The following is a 21,452-nucleotide window of genomic DNA, read 5'->3' on the forward strand; positions in this document are numbered from 1 at the left end:
GTATTCACTGGCACGCCCATTCCAGCGCTCTATCAAGTTCCAATCAGTCACGTTACTATCCTATTTGGGTAGGGTTTGCTGTTGAAACATCATCCATTATGATCTTTGCCAGGCAAGGAGATCTGCAACAGTTATTTTCACAGAAGAATTGATACTTACAGCTGAGTTCTACCAGTATTGAGATAAACAGGATCATGCAGATGATTAGGCAGATTAGGCTTCTTAAAAGCCTAATACAGTGAAAAAGAAACTTCAGTTACTTCCACTAACTAAAGCCCGCTTGGTCTTAATTAAGATTACATTTGTTCTTACCTTTTTAAAAAGTGTTTCGCCTAGTATTTGATTCCCAAGCGTCTGCATTTATCTGTCATCACTGTTAATGTCCATGTTACACTGAGACTTCAGGTATTACTTATTTATATGGTTGTACTAGCACAACTTGATATCTGTGAAGGGAAACCACAATATAGTCACTATGGATGTGTTACTGTTTACAGATTTGTGGATAAAACTGATAATATTTCTTAACACACCACACACTGCATTTTCTAATAAATTTCACAAATAATTCCTTATATTTAGCTACAAAATATGTGTTATTTTTTAGCAGACTAAGATGATTTGTTAATACTCTTACAAATGCCTCTCACAGTACCCACATAAAATATTTCAAATTTAATTCTAAATTAAAATTCTAACAAGTTTTAGAGCTCCTTAGATTCCTTTTCTGACTACCAATGTAGACATACAGATATATCTGTAATTTCTCAGACATTAAAAGAAAAGTACTTTTTTGTGTTTTATAACAATATTAGGGAATAAATCTAGAAAGCTTAAGAATGCAGTAAAAAAGATCATGACTTTCCCCTAAATGTGACTTTAAAACATTCTATGTCTTTTAAAGTAACATTTTTGTCTTGGTTAGATTATCCCTCTGTGACTAATTTGACCATGTTATTTTGAATATAAATAGAAAATAAATGTGACAAAATAAGTGAAGAAACAAATCAAGATGTAGCTGTACAAACGTTCCTTAAAAAAAAGTCAGCTTCTTAAAAACATACACATGGTTGTAGGTTACAAGTCTGAGAAACACATCAATGTGCTTACAATGATAATGAAAAGCATTATATAAAACTTTTAAGTCATTTCTACCCATTTATTATTGGAAAAATAAGCTAAAAAAAAGTCATATATATGTCAAAGAAATCTATCAATGGCATTCTAAAATGATTCAGCATGGTGTACCATTCCAAATTCCTGTATAATAAAAAGAAAGAGTAAAAATCTACACAGAAAATGCACATAGCCTTATATCTGTTTTTGTGGATAAAATTTGTTACTGGAGTTGTCAACCTGATATGTTCTCAGTGAAAAGTTTCACTAAAATACAGTAGAAAACTAACATAATGTCAATTATATTTAAATATTTTTTAATTGGAGGGAAAAAAAACAATAGACAGCGATTAAGAAATACTAATATCTATCCTCAAACACTTCATTCCTATTATTTGTTTTCTTTTTTTTTTCCCCCACCGCTCCACACGTCTTGTGGGATCCTAGTTCCCTGACCAGGGATTGAACCTGGGTCCCCTGCAGTGGAAGCGCAGAGTCCTAACCACTGGACCGCCAGTGCATTCCCTCATTTGTTTTCAAATGTTAAAAAAGACTTTAGGAAATGCCATAAAAAATTAATACAGATCTAGGTATTCCTAAATTTAAAAGTTGATATAAATTCTCTTGTAACAAGCAAGGAGTTAAAGTAGTCAAAACTCTTCTTATATTCCCTACATAGCAGTCTTCATTTCATGCACTATACATTTCATATTTAAGATTCTGCACAAATACTATATGCTTTCTGGAGCAGAGAAGCTACTTAGAATTGTGACAAGCTACAATAATTTTTAAACTTGAACTATTTAAATATAGTAACTTACTTCCAGAAGTTTAAAAAACTTAGCTACTTTGTCTTTTGAAAAGCATACAAAATAGAAAACAAACCATTTAAATCCCATTCCTAAGGCCTTATTTATTCTTTGCCACAGAGCATTGCTTGTTTTCGCGTACTAACAAAATTCATTGACTATTCAAGAATTCCAAAAGCAAATCCAGAAACCAATCTTTACTGAAAAGAATTACTTTTCCTACCATTTGCAGTCTAACACTAGTACTACTGTGTTAAACAGATTACGGATCTCAGATTCATGGCACACATGAAATCACTTCGAAAGACTACAGAAAATCTCACTAGAAAATATATCAGTTCTACTAATATAGCAAAGTTATAAGCCACACAACATACTATAAAAGTAAAACTGTGACATCCAAGCTAAATGCAATCTAAATTATAAGACACTGAATTTTTTTTTTTTTTTTAGTTTTATAAGACCTTGGGGAAAAAAAACTCAGAACAAAGGTTATAATATAGATTCATATTTCACACCCAATTCTTCAGTTGTTATAAGCAAAAATACTGAACACATGCACTGCACTACACTATGGCTTTAAGTGATTTTAAAAGAAAACAGAGAGAGGGACATTCAAAGCTGGTTGTAAAAAGCATTAAGATAATGGTCAAAGACAGAAATACTTTTCCTAGACAATTAAGTTTATCACAGTTACTTGCTATAGAGAGCTGAACCGAATTTTCACTTGGTACAAAGTATGACCAAGAAGATCACACTTTCCTGGCTCCCTAAATTGTTTGTAACCACAGGTGCAATGTCTTGGATGCCTCCTACAGATTTCAGAGATAAGCCTATTATATAGTCAACAGAAAGGAAGTAGAAAGAGCATCAGATTTGGTGGAAGGAGAAGGAAATATGATTCTCTACCCACCATCAATAATAACTGTTTGACCAAGAGAAAACCACTTTGCACTTCTGCGTTTCATTTCTTCACCTATAAAACTGGAGACATAATACCTGCCGACTACATCTCAGGGTTACTATGAAGTTCAGTGAGACTATACCTGCAAAGTAGGCAAACTTTAGTGTGCCTAAGAAATTCCTGGAACTAACTGCCCCAGAAATTCAGATTCAGCAGTTCTGGACATGCACACATAAATCTTTATTTTTAATTAACCACTTCAGGTCATTCCAATGTAGGGGATCCCCCAAAGATGAGGCTCACCCTTTGGAAAAAAAATTCCATCACTTTCTTCTGAAACTTTAGTGTTTGTAAGCATTACCCTAGGGGCTTACTTAAAATACAAATTTTTAAACCTCATCCTTAGAAATTCAGATTCAATAAAGTTGGGGCAAGACACAGAATCCTCATTTTTATCAAACACTACAGGTGACTGAGATGTAAATGGCTCATGACCCATCCTTTTACAAACCCTGAACTAGATTCTTCCCCCTACACGTTTCTCAAATCGTTCCCCACCTTTCTAGTGTCATCCATGACTAACATTAGGCCTTCATCACTTCTCACTTGAACTAACCCACATGACTTGTAATTGGTCCCTCTACTTTAAGTCTTGTCCCTTACAAATGCATGGTCTACAGCGGGGTCTAAAGTGCACATTTCTGTCACTCTCTGATCTAAAACCCTTCCAAGGGACTTCCGCTTCTGGCCAAGACAGGGTAACAGAGACGAGATTTACGTTCCTATCCGAAACAACTAAAAATCTGGGCAAAATGTATAAAAATGTTTTTCAGACACTGGAAACCAGACAATATAGGAGAGTGATCGATGAAAGAGAAGAAACAAATAAAGCAAAGCCCCAGCTTCCTGCTTGGAGAGTTTCCAATCTTCAGAGTGAGGAGGGTGATCCCAGGCAAAGCAGTCTCCCTGATTTAAGAAAATGAAGCACAGAGTGTGAGGAGACCCAAGTAGCTAAGGTTCCCAGAACACTTGTACCAGAGAGGAGGCAGCTTCAGAGAGAGCAAGTAAGACCTCAGGAGATCTGCAGAGGTCCTCCTCAAGTCTTGAGCTGAGCACTGATCAGTATATGCAGTGTATCCAAGGTCTGGAAAACCACCCATAGCCAGGGGTATGCTAGAAAATGTGTAACAACTAAGGGCAGTTGGTGGTTTATAGTTCCTGGTTTGCAGGGTTACCAATGACTCTGGTGTGAATACTCCTACCCATGGCCAATTTCAAGCTATCAAGGAATATCACTGAGTGAAAGATGGGAAGAGATACATGGTAGCACATTAAACATTACAGAATATTTCTAAAATAGTGATATAATAAATTACCACCAAAGCATCAAAATACTAATAAGTAATAATATAATTTGGAAGTAATGAGTTTTGAGTATTTATCACCTTTATTCTTAATATAATTGATTTAACTGTAAGTATATATAATTTAATTCTATTAAGAATTAAGCCAGCTCACAAACTTCCCGATATTTTGAAAACTGGCCCTCACAAGCTCTAGTATACCACTGCCCGTGGCTCACACAGGGTCAGGAATAGTTTGTATACCTACCAGCCAGAGTAGAAAACCTCATAATTCATAAGACATCAAGTACAGTGCTCAGGAGGGCATCGCCTCAGTACTGGGACAAAATGAGCTCTAGACTAAAGACTACTCTAGTCCCACCTAACAAAGATTAAAAGCAAGCCCCAAAAGAATAAATCCATTTGCAAGGAACTTAACTATATCCCAGAACAAAGCTCAAAAATATTTATAGGAATACAAAAACGTCCAGCACCAAACAACGTAAAATTGACAATGCCTGGCATCCAATAAAAAATTACCAGACATGCTAAGACACAGGAAGATACTACATATAATGAGAAAATCAATCAATAAAAAAGGACACATACATGAAAGATTTACTAGGCAGGAACATTAAATCATTTATTATAACTGTAGTTAATACATTCAGAAAGATAAATGGAAAGATTAAACATGTTAGGTACAGATATGAAAGATATTTTTAAAAACTGATTCTTCTAGTAATGAAAAATGCTGGTTGGGATAAACAGCAGATTAGATACTGCAAAGAAAATGTCAATGAACATGAAAGCATAGCAACAGAAACTACAAAATAAAACACAGAGACAAACAAGACTGAATAAAAAAAGCATAAATGAGCTGTGAGACGTCAAGCGGCCTAATAGATGGGTAACTGGAGTGCACAAAAGAAGCAGAAAAAAATGTCTGAAAAAGTAATGGCCCCAAATTTTTCAAATTTGATGGAAATTATAAACACACAGATCACAGAGACTAAACCCCAAGCACAAGAAACATGAAGAAAACCACAGCACATCATAAGCAAATTGCTTTAAACAAGTTTAAAAAAAAAAAAAGAATATCTTAAAAGCAGACAGAGAAGTATGACACATTATATACACGGGAAGAATAAGATTGAAAGCAGACTATTCACTGGAAACAACACAAGACACAAGACAGTGAAGTTTATCTTCATACTGAAAGAAACTATCAACTGATAATTCGATAGTTTTTGAAAGATATGTTCTCAAAGGTGAAATAAAGATGATTTCAAATGGTTAATGTTGGAAGATGCCATCACCAACAGAAATAAACTATAGGAAATGTTAGGGGACTTCCCTGGAGGTCCAGTGGTTAAGACTCTGTGCTTCCACTGCAGGGGACGTGGATTCAATTCCTGGTTAGGGAACTAAGATCCTGCATGCTGTGTGGCGCAGCCCCCACTCCCACAAAAAAAATGTTAAAAGAAGTTCTTCAGGCAGAAGAAAAAAGATACTGGTTGGAACTCTGGATCTAACCAAATGAATGAAAAGCACCAGAAATGGAAAATGAGGGTAAATCTAAAAGAGTTTTCCCCTTAGTTGTTATATCTCTTTAAAAGATAAGTGGGACTTCCCAGGTGGCGCAGTGGTTAAGAATCCCCTGCCAATGCAGGGGACACGGGTTCGAGCCCTGGGCCGGGAAGATCCCACATGCCTCGGAGCAACTAAGCCCGTGCACCACAACTACTGAAGCCCACGTGCCTAGAGCCTGTGCTCCGCAACAAGAGAAGCCACTGCAACTAGAGAAAGCCCACACGCAGCAACAAAGACTCAATGCAGCCAAAAATGAATAAATAAATAAATATATTTTTTTAAAAGAAAGATAATTGACTATTTAAAACAAAATAATACCAATATACTGTGAAGTTTATAACATGCACAGAAGTAAAAGGTAATAATAGCACAACAACCAGGAAGGTAATAATAGCACAACAACCAGGAAGGTAATAATAGCACAACAACAACCTTACAACAATACAATGTTGTAAGGTTCTTATACTACATGTGAAGTGGTATAATATAATTTCAAGATACTCTGTGATAAGTTAAAGATGTAGACTATGAACCCTAAAAGCAATCACTTGCAAAAATAAAAGATGATAGCTAATAAGCCAACAAAAGAAATAAAACATAAAAAAGAAAAAATACTAAATCCAAAAGAGGGCAGAATAGAGGGAAAAGAGAACAAAGACAATATAGGAAAAAATTTTAAACAATAGCAAGGTAGTAGGTTTAAACTTAACTACAGCTAATGTAAATGGTCTAAAATCAGTTTTAAAATAGTTATTTGGAAAAAGTTGCTTGGAAAGAATAACAATCAATAAATTTTTAAAGATTCAAGTAATATAAATTAACCATGATGGAATTAAATTAGAAATCAATACTAAAAGTATATCTCAAAATCCCAAAATATCTCAAAATAAATAGCATGTTTCTAAATACCCCATGAGTCAAAGAAGAAAGAGAAATGAAGGGAGAAATTAGAAAATAGTGTAACTAAATGAAAATAAAAACACAACATATTAGCATCTGTGGGATGCAACAAAAGCAGCACTTAAAGGAAGATTTATAGCAGAAAGCATTAGAAAAGAAATAAGATCTCAACATAACATCGACTTCCACCTTAAGAAACTAGAGAAAAAAGAATAATATAACCTATATAAAAAAGAAAGGGAATAATAAAGAACAGAAATCAATGAAAACTGAAAACAGAAAAACAAAAATCGGGCTTCCCTGGTGGCGCAGTGGTTGAGAATCTGCCTGCCAATGCAGGGAACACGGGTTCGAGCCCTGGTCTGGGAAGATCCCACATACCGCAGAGCAACTAGGCCCGTGTGCCACAACTACTGAGCCTGCGTGTCTGGAGCCTGTGCTCCACAACAAGAGAGGCCGCGATAGTGAGAGGCCCGCGCACCGCGATGAAGAGTGGCCCCCGCTTGCCGCAACTAGAGGAAGCCCTCGCACAGAAACTAAGACCCAACACAGCCAAAAATAAAAATAAATTAAAAAAAAAAAGTTGTAGAACCATTAAAATACCTTATAAAAAAAAAGAAAAACAAAAATCAATAAAACTGATAAATCTCTTGCCAGACTGATCAGGAAAAAAATATATAAATTATTAATATTAAGAAACAAAGAGGGACTTCCCTGGTGGTCCAGTGGTTAAGAATCTGCCTTCCAATGCAGGGGACGTGGGTTCGACCCTTGGTCGGGGAACTAAGATCCCACGTGCCGCGGGTCAACTGAGCCCGCGAGCCTCAACTAGAGAGCCTGTGTGCCACAACTAGAGGGAAGCCCACATGCCACAACAAAAGATCCCACATGCCGCAATTAAGACCCGGACACAACCAAATAAATAGATAAAAAAAAAAAAAAAAAAGAAGTGGTATAACTGTAGATTCTGTATTTAAAAGATAATTATTCCAACAAGGGAACCAAGATAAATCAATGGGGGAAAAATAATCTTCCCCAAAAATGGTGCTAACAAAAATGGAATACCCACATGCAAAAGAAAGCTGGACACCTATTTTTGCATTACATTAAAAAATTAACTAAAAATGAATCAAAGACCAATGTGTAGGAGCTAAAATTATAATATTCTTAGAAGAAAAATAAATATAAATCCTTGTTACCTTGGATTAGACAATGGTTTCTTACACATGACCCTAAAAGCACAAGCAACCAAGGACAAATACTACATGATTCCACTTATATGAGGTAACTAAAGTAGTCAAATTCATAGAGATAGAAAACACACTGGTGGTTTCCAGAGACTAGGGAAAGAGGGTAATGGAAAGTTATTGTTTAATGGATAGAGTTACAGTTTTACAAAATCAAATTAGTTCTAGAGGTGGATGATAGTGATGACTGCCCAACAATGTGAATGTACTTAATGCCATTAAAACTGTACACTTTAGGGACTTCCCTGGTGGCGCGGTGGTTAAGAATCTGCCTGCCAATGCAGGGGACACGGGTTCGAGCCCTGGTCCAGGAAGATCCCACTATGCCATGGAGCAACTAAGCCCGTGCGCCACAACTACTGAAGCCTACACGCCTAGAGCCTGTGCTACGCTAAGGGAAGCCACTGCAATGAGAAGCCAGTGCACCGCAAGGAAGAGTAGCCCCCGCTCGCCGCAACTACAGAAAGCCCGCGCACAGCAACGAAGACCCAATGCAGCCAAAAAAATTAATTAATTAATTAATTTAAAAACAAATTTAGCCATAAAGAAGCTATGTGTTCTCAGGGAATCCTGTGCATAGCTCTTATCATACCACTGAGCACATGTGGTATTTTCTGAACTCTTTTTTAAAGCAAGAACTCTTAAATTATATGCTAAAGAAACAGAAGAAAGTAAAGCTGCTCTAGTTAAAAACAAGGGTAAAGTCATTGCGTGACAGTAAGCTTGCCCACCCTCCCTCAAACTATTCACCTAGGAGTATGAAAATTACTACTTACTATACTCTTCTATTCACTTGTATTTCATTCACCAAAACTAGTTTATAGCAAGGCCTCCCGTATCATTTCCCTGATGCTTAGAAAACATTAATTAAACATTATTACTGAGACATTATTCAAACTAAAAGTAAATATGGAGGATAAATCAGTAAGGGGAAAAATGTTTAAGAAAAGGGAAACAGTATCAATGGAGGTACTGAAACAGAAAAAGCCTTGGCATATCAGAGGAACTGAAATGAGGCCAGTGAGGCTGGACCTTAAGTGGGCAAGGGAGGAAGCATCATGAAATAAGCTTTAAAGCAGACAGGTGCCAGACCATGAAGGGCTTTGTAGGCTATGATAGGAATTTGATCTTTGGGGTTTTTTTCATTTACTTTTTAATTTTGTTATGTATTTTTAATCTGAAGTATTTACTCCATAGAAGAGTTTTAAAGAAGAGAATGACGCAATCTAATACACAGTTTTAAAAGATCATTCTGGCTGCTGTGTGAATGTGAACTCAAGAGCATAATGGGAAGGGAACAAGAGTACCCTAATAAATTTGAACAAAGGGAATAAAAGAATAAACATTTAAGCAGGAAAGTGACTACAACCAATATTGTCACTTGTTTTCATTCATTCAACAAATACTAACTGGGACCAACTGTGGTCCCGGCACTGTTCTGGACACTGGGAAGAGGAAAGTTTCTGCTTTCACAGAGCTTACATTTTGTATAAACAATTCAACAGATAAATTATGTCAGATAAATACTACAAAAAATAAAGCAAGATAAGACAATGAAAATGATGGGAGTGGTCAGGGGGGAATTCTCCAATGACCTAACATTTGTTTAATTAATTTTTTTATTGGAGTATAGTTGATTTACAATGTTGTGTTAGTTTCTGCTGTACAGCAAAGTGAATCAGTTATAATATACATACATATACCCTTTTTTAGATTCTATTCCCATATTGGTCATCACAGAGTATTGAGTAGACTTCCCTGTCCTATACAGTAGGTTCTTATTAGTTATCTATTTTATATATAGTAGTGTGTATATGTCAATACCAATCTCCCAATTTATCCCTCCCCCACCTTTCCCCCTTGGTAACCATAAGTTTGTTTTCTACATCTGAGACTCTATTTCTGTTTTGTAAACAGGTTCATTTGTACCATTTTTTTAGATTCCACATATAAGCGTTATCATATGACATTTGTCATTCTCTGTCTGACTTACTTCACTCAGTATGACAATCTCTAAGAATGACCTAACATTTGAATAGCGATCATGTAGGACGTGGTAGGCAATGGTAAGGACTTTGGATTTTATTCAGAGTGAGATGAAATCCACTGGAGAATTTTAATCAAGGGAGTACCATGATCTGACATTTATTTAAAAGGATCATTCCAACAGCTCTGTACAGAACAGACTGTAGACAGCAAGAGCAGAAACATGAAGGACAGTTCCAGAGGATGTTACTGCTATGGGAGAAATACCAGTGCATTATCAGAGGAAGTGGCAAGACAGTAGCCACTTCAACCTAGATTTTGGAAGCAGGCCAAACCGAATTCACTATCATTAATACTCTGGATGTGAGCTTTAAAAGAAAGTCAAAGATTCTAAGAATTACTCCTCCTCTGCTCAGGAGTACTCTGCAAGGTTCTGTCCTACTCCCTCTTTTGTTACTGCCTTCTTTCATCCTTGCACAATAACTTCAATGCTGTGGGCTCCTCAATCTATACATCAGCTTCTACATTTCCCTTCAGAGCTTCAGTTCTATATCCAACTGCCTGCTGGACTCCATAAAAACCTCAAATTCTACTTGTTCAGAAGTGAATTCACCTCTTCCCTTCAGCCCCAATACCAATACCTGGTTCCTCCATCAGAATTACTTACCTAAATGAATGATACTACAAAATACCCTACTGCCAAAACTAAAATCCTAGGAGTAACCTTTTTAATTCCCTCTTCCTCTATCATCCAACCCACCCACCCATACCCATATCCAATCATTCATCATATTTTTTTTGTACATTATGCGCACTTTAATGATGTCACAGCACAAGGGTAAGGAAGATCATTTTAATCTGCTTTCTCTGACTTACGGTATATTAGTGAATGCTCTAATGTTAGTTAGGAAAAATTAAGGGAGTCAAATCTTCAGCAAACAAAACAATAAAGTTATAGGAGAAGGATTAATGTTTGGGAAATGGTGTTATTACAACCTACAAATACACAAGTTATCTTTTATAAACACCTATATCTAACTCCACAAAGAACATATATTCCAAGTTGTTGATAAAAATTCACATTTTCCCAATGATTTACAACCTCAACTGCACAGATGAATTATCAGTAGAAAATCTTTTGATCCCAAATACATAAACCTTTTCATAAAAACTCTTAAAAATGCTTTTTAAACAAATACATACCACCAAGTGAGAGAGTTCATTTGAATGCTGCCCATTTTACAGTGATGGAATGAAATGTGAAAGGCCATCATAATGCCTAAGGATAATTTAAAGGTCTCTATTAGTATTCCAAGTTCAAAAACTGGACTGCATCAGAAAAAAAATTAAAAGAACAAAGAAGAAAACCTCAATAGAGTTCTCCAAATTTCCCTTGAAAACAATATCTATTTCAATTTTCCCAGACACAGCATCAAAAGACTTCAACCAGAAATATTTAAAGCTAGGTACTTTTTCATTTTGGGGTCTTCTGACCTTCTTCCCTTGGCTAGAAAGTCAATTACAATTTTGCACTTCAACTTGAAGTAAGCTCCTTACAAACAGAGGATAAAATCAGAGTATTTTTCCCTTACCAGAGGCAAAGTCTAAAGTCACTTTGTAATAGCTAAGTCAGCCAGACTCAAGGAGTCTAGTGGCTTATAAACAAACTATTAACTGTTCTTAACTACATATCAACAAAGCATGTTTATTTCTGTAGTAGAAGTTCTAGTCTACCAAGCAAATTAAAGAAACCTAGGAAGACTGGAATAAAAGATATTTGAAAACACTGGAAAACTCAAAATCAGTCTTTGAAAAGATCTGTAAACATGAATCAAAGGTGATTCATCTATACGGTGTAAAGGTACCTACAGTATATATTTGAAAGGAATCTTAATATACTGGGTGTTGGGGTGGGAGGAGAGTTTTAGGTTCCGATCCAAACTAAATGTGACCTTGAGCAATTAACTGACACTCATTCCTCACCTGTGAAATGGGGAAAAAGCATTCCTACCACACAGAATTATCCTGAGAATTAAATGAAATAATTTATGTAAAGTACTTCCAGTACATATTACATAATCAATAGATACACATAATAATGATTGTTAACATGTATTATGTCCAATGCTAGGCACTATACTTTATATTCATCATCTCATTTAAAACTCTCAAAAACCTGGGGGGAGGGGGGTCCTATTATTATTCCCATTTTACACATGAGAAAACTAAGGCTTGAAAAGTTAAATATTTTCTTCAACATTACACAGATAATTAAGTGGCAGAAAAGAGTCTTAACCACTTTGATACTGTGCTTTACAATAACAACTTTCTCATTATACCTTCACAACAATCTCAAAAGTATACAGGATAGGCATGATATTCATTTCCTGTAGCATATGGCAACAAACTCAAGAAATGCCTATGATCACACAACTAATAAAGCCAGAATTTGAGCCTAGGTCTTATTGCTCAAACCAGAGTTCAATCTATGAGACTATGTGGCTCTCTACATTATGGTAATAATGCTATAAACACTGTGAATGAAGAACTCCTTCCAGAAGAAAACAAGAGAGGTTATATTTAATAAACAGATGATACATGACCTATGTTAATACTTCCACCCAATGGCTGTCAACAGTCAAATTTACCAGAAGTTAAAATATAGATTTACTGGGCTTCCCTGGTGGCGCAGTGGTTGAGAATCTGCCTGCCAATGCAGGGTACACGGGTTCGAGCCCTGGTCTGGGAAGATCCCACATGCCGCGGAGCAACTGGGCCTGTGAGCCACAATTACTGAGCCTGCGTGTCTGGAGCCTGTGCTCCGCAACAAGAGAGGCCGCGATAGTGAGAGGCCCGCGCACCGCGATGAAGAGTGGCCCCCACTTGCTGCAACTAGAGAAAGCCCTCGCACAGAAACGAAGACCCAACACAGCCATAAATAAATAAATAAAATTAAAAAATATATATATAGATTTACTTAGGAATATCAATAACAACATTACCCTACTTACATGAAGTCTGTGAGAATATCCCAGTGCTAATCAAACGCAGAAGATATTTTGACAGGTCCATTACTGTTTTCTGCATATGCTTCTTGTTTAATGAATGTCATCATTTAACAGAGAACTAGAAGAGAGTTTTACACTTCTTTGTAAGTCATTCAGTCTCTCCTGCAAACTCATTCCCTCTCTCTGTTCATGAAGAGGGAAAAGATTTCCATCTTTGGAAAGGTGTGAAGACTGAAGACAAGACAGCGCCTAAGGCTTGATACGAAAAGTGCCCTTCATTGTATTTATCTCCTATTTGTCTCCTAGAATAGAAAACTTAAGAGAAGCAAGCCAATTAAATAGTTAATATTGACACAACATGATCAAACAAATGATCTGTAAGATCAAAATTAAAATTGCTTCTTCTATAATTACCTATAGTTTGACTGGATTTTAGTCATGACAGTATTTTTAAATATTTAAAAGAAACAGCTACTTATTTTTTAACCAAAAGGGGTATGAGCAAATATGGTCATCTGATTCATGACAAAGGTAAAACTATAGTACAGTGGGGAAAGAAAGGTGTTCTTTAATAGATTACAGAGGGTCAACTAGATATCCATATGGAATAAAATGTGATTTGACTACTACCTCATGCCATACACAAAAATCAATTCAGACAGACTACGGATCTAAATGGGAAAGGTAAAATACTTTTTTTAACTTTTTAGAAAAATTTAAAAACTTCTTAGCACGAGAACAGCTTCATCATCTTGGAACAGGCAAAGATTTTCTTGAACAGGTCACAGAAAGCAGCATTTGAAAAAATGGACTGGGAATTTCCTGACGGTCCAGTGGTTAGGACTGCTTCCATTGCAGGGGGCACTGGGTCGATCCCTGGTTGGGGAACTAAGATCCCCATCGTGTTGCGGCCAAAAAAAAAAACAAAAAAAGAAAAGAAAGAAAAGAAAAAAGAAAAAAATGGATCAACTGGATTATGTTACAATTTTAGAACTTCTGTTCAGCAAAAGATACCATTAAGAGAATGAAAATGCAATCCAGAGTGGGAAGAGATATTTGCAATGTATATTTCAATCAAAAAAGGACTCATGTTCCAATATATTTTAAAAATTCCTATAAACCAATAAGAACAAGATACACACCTAATATTTTTCAAACAGGCAAAGATTTGACCACACAAAAAATGAAAGCCAATTAGCCAATAAACATGAAATGATGCTCTACTTCATTATTCATCAAGGAAACAAAAATCAAAACCATCTGACTATGATTTTTTAAAAAGGCAAAACAAAAATTGACAAGAGGGAATTCCCTGGCGGTTCAGTGTCAGACTCTGGTGCTTTCATTGCCAAGGGCCCGGGTTCAATACCTGGTCGGGAAACTAAGATCCCACAAGCCAACACCACGGCAAAAAAAAAAAAAAAAAAAAATTGACCAAGAATGTGGAGCAACCAGAACTCTGATACGCTACTGGCAAGAGTGTAAACTGATATAACCACTCTGGAAAACTGTCAATATCTACAGTTCAATAAATATACACCATCTGACCCAATCATTTCAATCCTAGGTATACAGCCAATAGAAATGCATACATATGGGGGAAAAAAGGGAAATGCATGCATATGTTCATCTAAAGACATGTATAAGAACGTTCATAGCAGCACTATTTGTAACTACCTAAATGCCCATCAACAATAGATATATAACTTGTTGATTATTCACACAATGAAATAGTATACAACAATGAAAATAAGCTAAAAGTTCATGGAACAATAAAAAGCTCATAAGCGTAATGTTTAGCCAAATAAGACAGACACAAAGGAGTACATACTGTATGTTTCCATTTATATAAAGTTCAAGAACAGGTAAAACTAATGTGTGTTGATACAGTTGATTTAAACATGGCTGACCCCATCTACATGTATATATGTATATGTACACATACACACACACACACAGAGCATATGACGGAAGCAGCACCAATCACAGTTCCTCCATGAGATCTGTTTATATGGCTAATGAAATAGCCTAACAGATAGGATTTTTCTCTAGAGTAGCAAAAAATAAGGTTGAAACTCCCCGTGGCCAAGCAAAAGAAGGAAAAAGAGCCCTAAAGGGCCATCATTTAAACAGTTTGATTTAGTTCTGCCTGAAGCGAGATAAACAATCTGAACTTTTCAACTTCATAAGTCAAAAATATTCCCTTAGTTGACTGATGACTTTCAAAAAATGAAATGCGAATGCATCTATACATCATTCTGAGGTCCAAACTAGCTTGGTTGTTCATGGAACAGACTAGTTTGGAAATGATTCTTGGACTAGCAAGACTGATTCATTTCAAGATACATTAACTGAGCATGTTATGTTACTATGCACTTACCATCATTAAGATAAAATCTCAGCTCTGTACAATGGTTCACCTTCAGTAAACATTTGCAACGTAAGTATTAATAATTCAGCAAGGCCTATGTGAAATGTCTGATGTAAAGATCCCTCTATTAACTTCAATTTGTATAAATGTCTTCCTTTCAGTAATATTCCTCACTAAAACTATCTTTCAGAGCTGCCTAGCTGTACATAACATTTTGAAAATGGTTACAAATAATTACGATTGTAAGTGCTTTTTTAAAATATTAAAAACAAGTCTTACACATATTGTAAATCCACTATACTTCAGTTTTTAAAAGTCTTATATTTATAATGATTTTAAATTCAAATTCTGCAATGCTCTAGAATGGTTATGAATTTATCAATTAGTTAAATTTAGAGAAAAAGCTAAATTTCCATTAATTTTATTCAGTGATTTTTATCTTTAAGGATGTTACGTAATGTCAGTTTCTTTAAAAGCCAGTCACAGGTAACAAATGATTACTTAACCCTTTCTAAAAGACATGTTCCATCTGTCCTAAGAATTCTCAATGGTTTTGGTCAACACAACAATCAAGGACCAACAATGAAGACTAGGAAAAGTCTTCTAACACAACATTTTTAATCAACTATATGCCAATATAAAATTAAATTTTTTTTTAAAAGACTAGGAAAAATCTTAAAAGCAAATAAAAAAATCAACAGGAGACAAACTAAGGTAAAGAGTCATATTGAATTAGGACATTTTACCATTCTTCTCTCAGGACAGAGTCCTCCCAGAAATATTTTTTGATATCATCATCAAGGGCTGAATATCAAAATGCAAAACCCTTGAAATCTTATCAGATCTCTAGTAATTCCTAAGTTCTTGAATTTTTACTGTCAATTATCTCAGAGAGGACAAAAAAATTTCACCAGCATACTAATCCACCTCTAAGTGGATGCTCCACCACCTCTAAGAATCTAGAGAGGTTAAGGAGTTCCCAAGCTAGTTTTGATATTTCAAAAACCTAAAACTGCCATAACAAGTCTCATATAGTTGATTCTCATTATTCACAGTAGTTATGTTCCATAAAGTTGCCACAAAACACTGAATTAGCCAATACTGAACCCTTTCTCCCAAGGGAAATGCAGAGTTAAGTTCCTGCAAGCCTCTGGTCACATTTTCATCATCTGATCAATACATAACCTTGTTTTATGCATGTTTCTGTTTAAATACACCTTATTTAATATATATTGTTGATTCATTAACATTGAACTTACAGCCAACAGCACTGTAACTAGTACTAAAATGAAACTTGTCTAACACATATTTTCTATTTTCTCTGTAAGATACATCACAACCTTATTGCACTTAGGAACACTAGACAGCACGACACTTGGAGGTCACTTTAAACAGCAAAATCTCACCCCAAAAAACACAAAAATGTGAAAGACATGGCACTAAACAGACCATGAAAAGAACACTGTTTACAGTATGCGAGCTGAAAGAAGGCAGGTCATGACCTCGTTCAACCTCAGTTACGAACATGTGCCTTGGGCAACTCAAATTTTTCACCACTCTGCAGGTCTGTGAATGACCATGAAAGCTCCAGGAGTATTGATTTTGGTGTTACAAATAAATTTTAGCAAGTAGGTGAATTCATAAATTCAAAACCTGCATATAATGAAAATCAACCATATTTACATTCTTATCAGTCTACCTGTTTCTTGACTAGAAAGTTATATGGCCACGTTAGTTATCTCAGTGCTGATCATAAGTATTAATAATGCAATTTTTTTAGTAAAAACCTTTGAAAATATAGATTAGAGGGGAAATAATAAATGAGAAGTTTTATAGGGAAAGAGTTGGGAACTGTTATCCAGAAAATACACATACCTAAAAAACACATAGAAGATAATTATATCTTAATTCTATTTTTCTGGCTAAGAAAGTTTAATGTGCTAATATAATTGACCTAAACTAGGATCATGTGTTTAGAACACATGATACTGCAAAAACATGGTAAAGCATTCTCACAAGCATAGAGCACAGTATACAACTGCAGGCTTCTGGACTTCAATTTACTGTTACATCAGTGTGGAACACTTTTCTGGTTAATTCCCTCACTTCTTTCAGTCCTCTGCTCAGATATCACTGTATCAGGCTTCCCTGATCACCTACATATGATATTCCCTGATAGCCACTCCTTGCCTCCACAGAACCACAATCTCCATCCCCTTTACCCTACTTCCAGTTTTTTTGACAGCACTTATCACCATCTGAGATATGTTTAAATCATATGAAACTTCTAGTTAATAGGTCAAAAATGATCAAATAACAGCCTTTTAATAAGGTTCAATGGAATATTTGCTTGCTACCTCCCACAACTTAAATATAATCTCCACTAGAAGGACTTTGTCTGTTTTCTTCTCTTTTATAATCCAGAGCCTAGTCAGAGCTTGATGTCCAATACTATTTGTTAAATGAATAATTACTATACAATCATTATTAGACACATCCTTAATATAAATTACAAATATAGCTTAACCCATTTCAACAACCACTTAATATACTAGTGTATTCCTTTCCATTCCTATTTATATGTGCATTTTTAAAGTCAAAATTCACATTCATATTCTTAATTTTATATCCTGCCTCACACACACTTAACATGTCACATGGTTAAGTCTTAAAATTGTTAATGGATATAGAAAAACCTTGTAAGTAGTCCCTAATTCAACCATATCCATTCTGTTAGGACATTTAGACTACTTCTGATATTTTATTATTGATTATAAATAACCCTTTGATGAATGTCCTTGTACATTCTGTACATTTCTGCATCCCTGACTACTTGTTTAAAACAGACTTATCGGGTCCTAGGATGTGAACTTTTTTAGGGTTGTGATGAACACCATCAAGTTGCTTTTAAGATAAAGCTTTTATATTTTTATATTTTATACTTGTTAATATAAAGCTGCATATGTTAAAACTTCTAAATTTAAGGTGACTACAAAACAATGCATTAAAAGATCCTTATTAAGCATATTTTATATAGAAAGGTGGCTTATACTACAATAATTTGCTATCACTTGATGTAGCTTTAAGTGTTTTAATGTTACTAATGAAAGACGATTTTAGATTTAGGCTAACCAATTTATTATTCCATTTAATGTTTTCTAATAAACCTAATCAACTTTTTTAAATTTTAAAAAAGTTTAATCTGATATTCTGATTTAAAAAAGAAAAAACTGCATTTCAAAGAAAGTGTGTGGCGGTGAAGAAGGTCTAAGTTTTTTTTTTTTTTCCAATTCCTGCACATCTTGGAGAAAAAACAAAAAACTGAAGATGGCGTGTCATAAATATGGCAGAAATCAATAAAGGTTAAAAGGGACACTTGCTAGAAGTTCTGTGAAGGTGTTCTGATATTCTGCTCAAGGCTACAGAATGGTTATAAATACTGATTCTAAGGTATTTCAATTTACCTAAGGAACATTTTCTTATCTGAAAAGCCACTGAGTAACTTGACATTGAGGCAGCAATGTTTACCAGAGAAACACATAGGTGCCGAATGCCAAATGGCTGATTATCAGAACTTCAGACTAAACATATCTCTCAGGAACCACTGCCAAAGGCCAGTTCACTCCATTGTTTTGAGGTCACGGCCCAACTGCCCACTGTTAAGAAACCCCAGTGTAAAAGATTATTTACCAAGGAACACAGGACATCGGGGGTAAAAAAAAGATGGCAAGTGTCATCAAGCTTCCCTACTAAAAGAGTTTTACGCTGTTCTCCTTTATCACGTCTAATTTCTGGTTTTAATATCAAACGCTTATCTCTAAAGTCTTTTTATCTTTTTTTTTTCTTGTCCTGCCTATTTCCCTATTACCTGTTGGTTTCAAGTGAGAGAAATCCAAACTCAAACGGGTATAAGCAAACAAAGAAAATTACTGACTTAGTAACTGAATGACCTAGGGGTAGATTTAGCTGAGGTACAGGGATTCGATGTCATTAAAATCCAGTTTTTATTCCACTTTTAGCTCCATTTTTGGATATTTAACATTCAAACATATTTATTATCTACTTTGTTTTAGATGTTGTGGAAGCAGTGGAAATAAGACAGGTAAGGAAGGTCCCTACTTTTATTGAGTTTACACTCCAGTAACAGTAAAGTCTTGAGATTCACTCTGATTGGACTAACTTCAGTCATGTGCTCATCTCTCATGAACCAATCACTTGGCCAGTGGTGAGCTGATCCGGCTTTAGCCTGGATAATATACTCCACCCCTAGGACTAGGGATGAACCTACACTGGATCACACTAATGTCCTTTATCTTTTTATACCTCTCTTTCTACAATAATACCCCTTTTCCCAATCAGTATGTTCATCAAAATCTTATAGAAAACACCTAAATTGGATATTCCAAATTAAACCCTGCTTTATAACTAAACCACTTCTGATGATTTTTTCACTAAAAAAAGTTTTATCTTTATCCAGAAGAAATAAATTAATGTAATTTTTGTTCTTTTCTCCAGAAATGTCAGCATAAACTTCACCATACAGAGCTATGAAATTTTCTATAAATCGATGGAAAAGTCAGCGCAGACTCACATTTTAAACTAATCATACAAATATAAAAGATAATCTTTTCCCTAGAAGTGAAAGGATAAAACTTTTATGATTCTATGATTTTATAACAAAAGTAGTAAAAACATTTAGGTTTAAAATCTTTCGAAAATTAACATTATGTGATATCATTTACATAAAGTTCAAATCAGAGAAACTAATCTGTACTATCAGAAGTCAAGATAAAGGTTACCCTTGGCATGGGGAAGTAGAAAGTGATTGAAAGGAGGTACTGCTGGAACTTCCCTGGTGGTCCAGTGGGTAAGACTCCGTGCTTCCAGTGCAGGGGCTCTGGGTTCAATCCCTGGTCAGGGAACTAGATCCCATATGCTGCAACTAAGACCTGGTGCAGCCATGTATATATATATATTTTTTTTTCTTTTTTTTTTTTTTGGAAGGGAGGGAGGGAGGAAGAAAAGAAAGAAAGGAGGTACTGCTAATGTTCTGTTTCTTGATCTAGTTGCTGGTTCAGTTTCTGGAAATTCACTGACCTTTATACTTAATGATGATGTGTTTTTCATATTTATGTTATACCGCAACAAAAAGGTTTTGAAAAAGTTTATTACATTTGAAATTAACACTCCTATATACAAGAAGCTAGAAGAATAAACTTACAGTAGAGATATATCAATAGGGACCAATAATAATGAAGAGGCACATTTCATTTTCTAGCAGGTAAAGGTATGCCTCTTAAGTAACAGGCCACAATTACTTCTATCCCATTATTTTAGAGCCCAACTATCTCCCTTCCCTTTATACTATCATTGTGACCAAATCCAAGTTTCCAATCATTCTGGGCTAATCTCCATTTCTTCCAATTTATATCTAGCAATAGCTGTTCCAACAGGAACCACACATTTATGAACACACAATATAAACAAAACATATATTTTTCATTTATAAAAACTTTTCTGGGATAATTCAGGAACTCAAATTCCATATGTACTCTAAGTGCATTTGCCACCCTAATTTGTCATCAATAAATTGAGCATTAATTGTTTTAACTCTAAAAAAAAAAAAAAAAAATCGCTGGATCCCCTCATAAAAATCACTCAGAAAAGCATGCAGTTAACAATGGCACACATACAAAAAGCAAACTTCCAATGCAATGATTGAAAACACCCTCATGTTATTCAGCCCTGAAGACACACCCTAACAGCTTTTTTGACACTTAGAGGGAAATGAATATGGACTTTATATTTAGATATTTGGTAACAAACTACAATTCTCTGAGGAGAGATTTTCTCTTGTATAAAAGAGGAAAGCATACCAATCTTAATATTGATAATTATCATATGAATAAAATGAGATCATTGTAGAATGTTGTCAGTTTCCTTTATCCAATTCAGGGGAGTTTCTAAACTCACAAGATATCCCCTTCTCCGTTTTTGAGCAGTTCAAAGCGGTAACAGGGTATTTTTAAACATGATGCAAAAAAAAAAAAACACCTTTTAATTACCTTTATTGGAGAAGAGAGTTACAAATATGTCAGGGTGGAAAAATGCAATACACACTGCAGTGACTGGAATTGAAGGTATCAGTACATATAGCCTGAATCTAAACAAAAGG

General features: G+C 35.2%; 1 protein-coding gene across 9 annotated transcripts in view; it reads right to left on the reverse strand.

Annotated features, from left to right (window-relative positions):
- Positions 1-21,452, reverse strand: part of ZZZ3 (zinc finger ZZ-type containing 3) — a 109,662-nt gene that overhangs the window by 71,058 nt on the left and 17,152 nt on the right. For 3 of the 9 annotated variants that reach the window (XM_068540132.1, XM_068540123.1, XM_068540125.1), the window contains exons 2-4: positions 12,910-13,221; positions 11,102-11,177; positions 313-446 (exon numbers count right to left, since the gene is read on the reverse strand). The gene's annotated coding sequence lies outside the window, so the exon portion shown is untranslated. Of the gene's footprint in view, positions 1-159; positions 231-312; positions 447-11,101; positions 11,178-12,909; positions 13,222-21,452 lie in introns of all 9 variants that reach the window. The other 6 variants (XM_068540124.1, XM_068540129.1, XM_068540126.1 and 3 more) reach the window with 5 other exon arrangements.

The sequence above is a fragment of the Eschrichtius robustus genome, chromosome 3 (assembly GCF_028021215.1).
Source record: "Eschrichtius robustus isolate mEscRob2 chromosome 3, mEscRob2.pri, whole genome shotgun sequence".
NCBI classification, from domain to species: Eukaryota; Metazoa; Chordata; class Mammalia; order Artiodactyla; family Eschrichtiidae; genus Eschrichtius; species Eschrichtius robustus.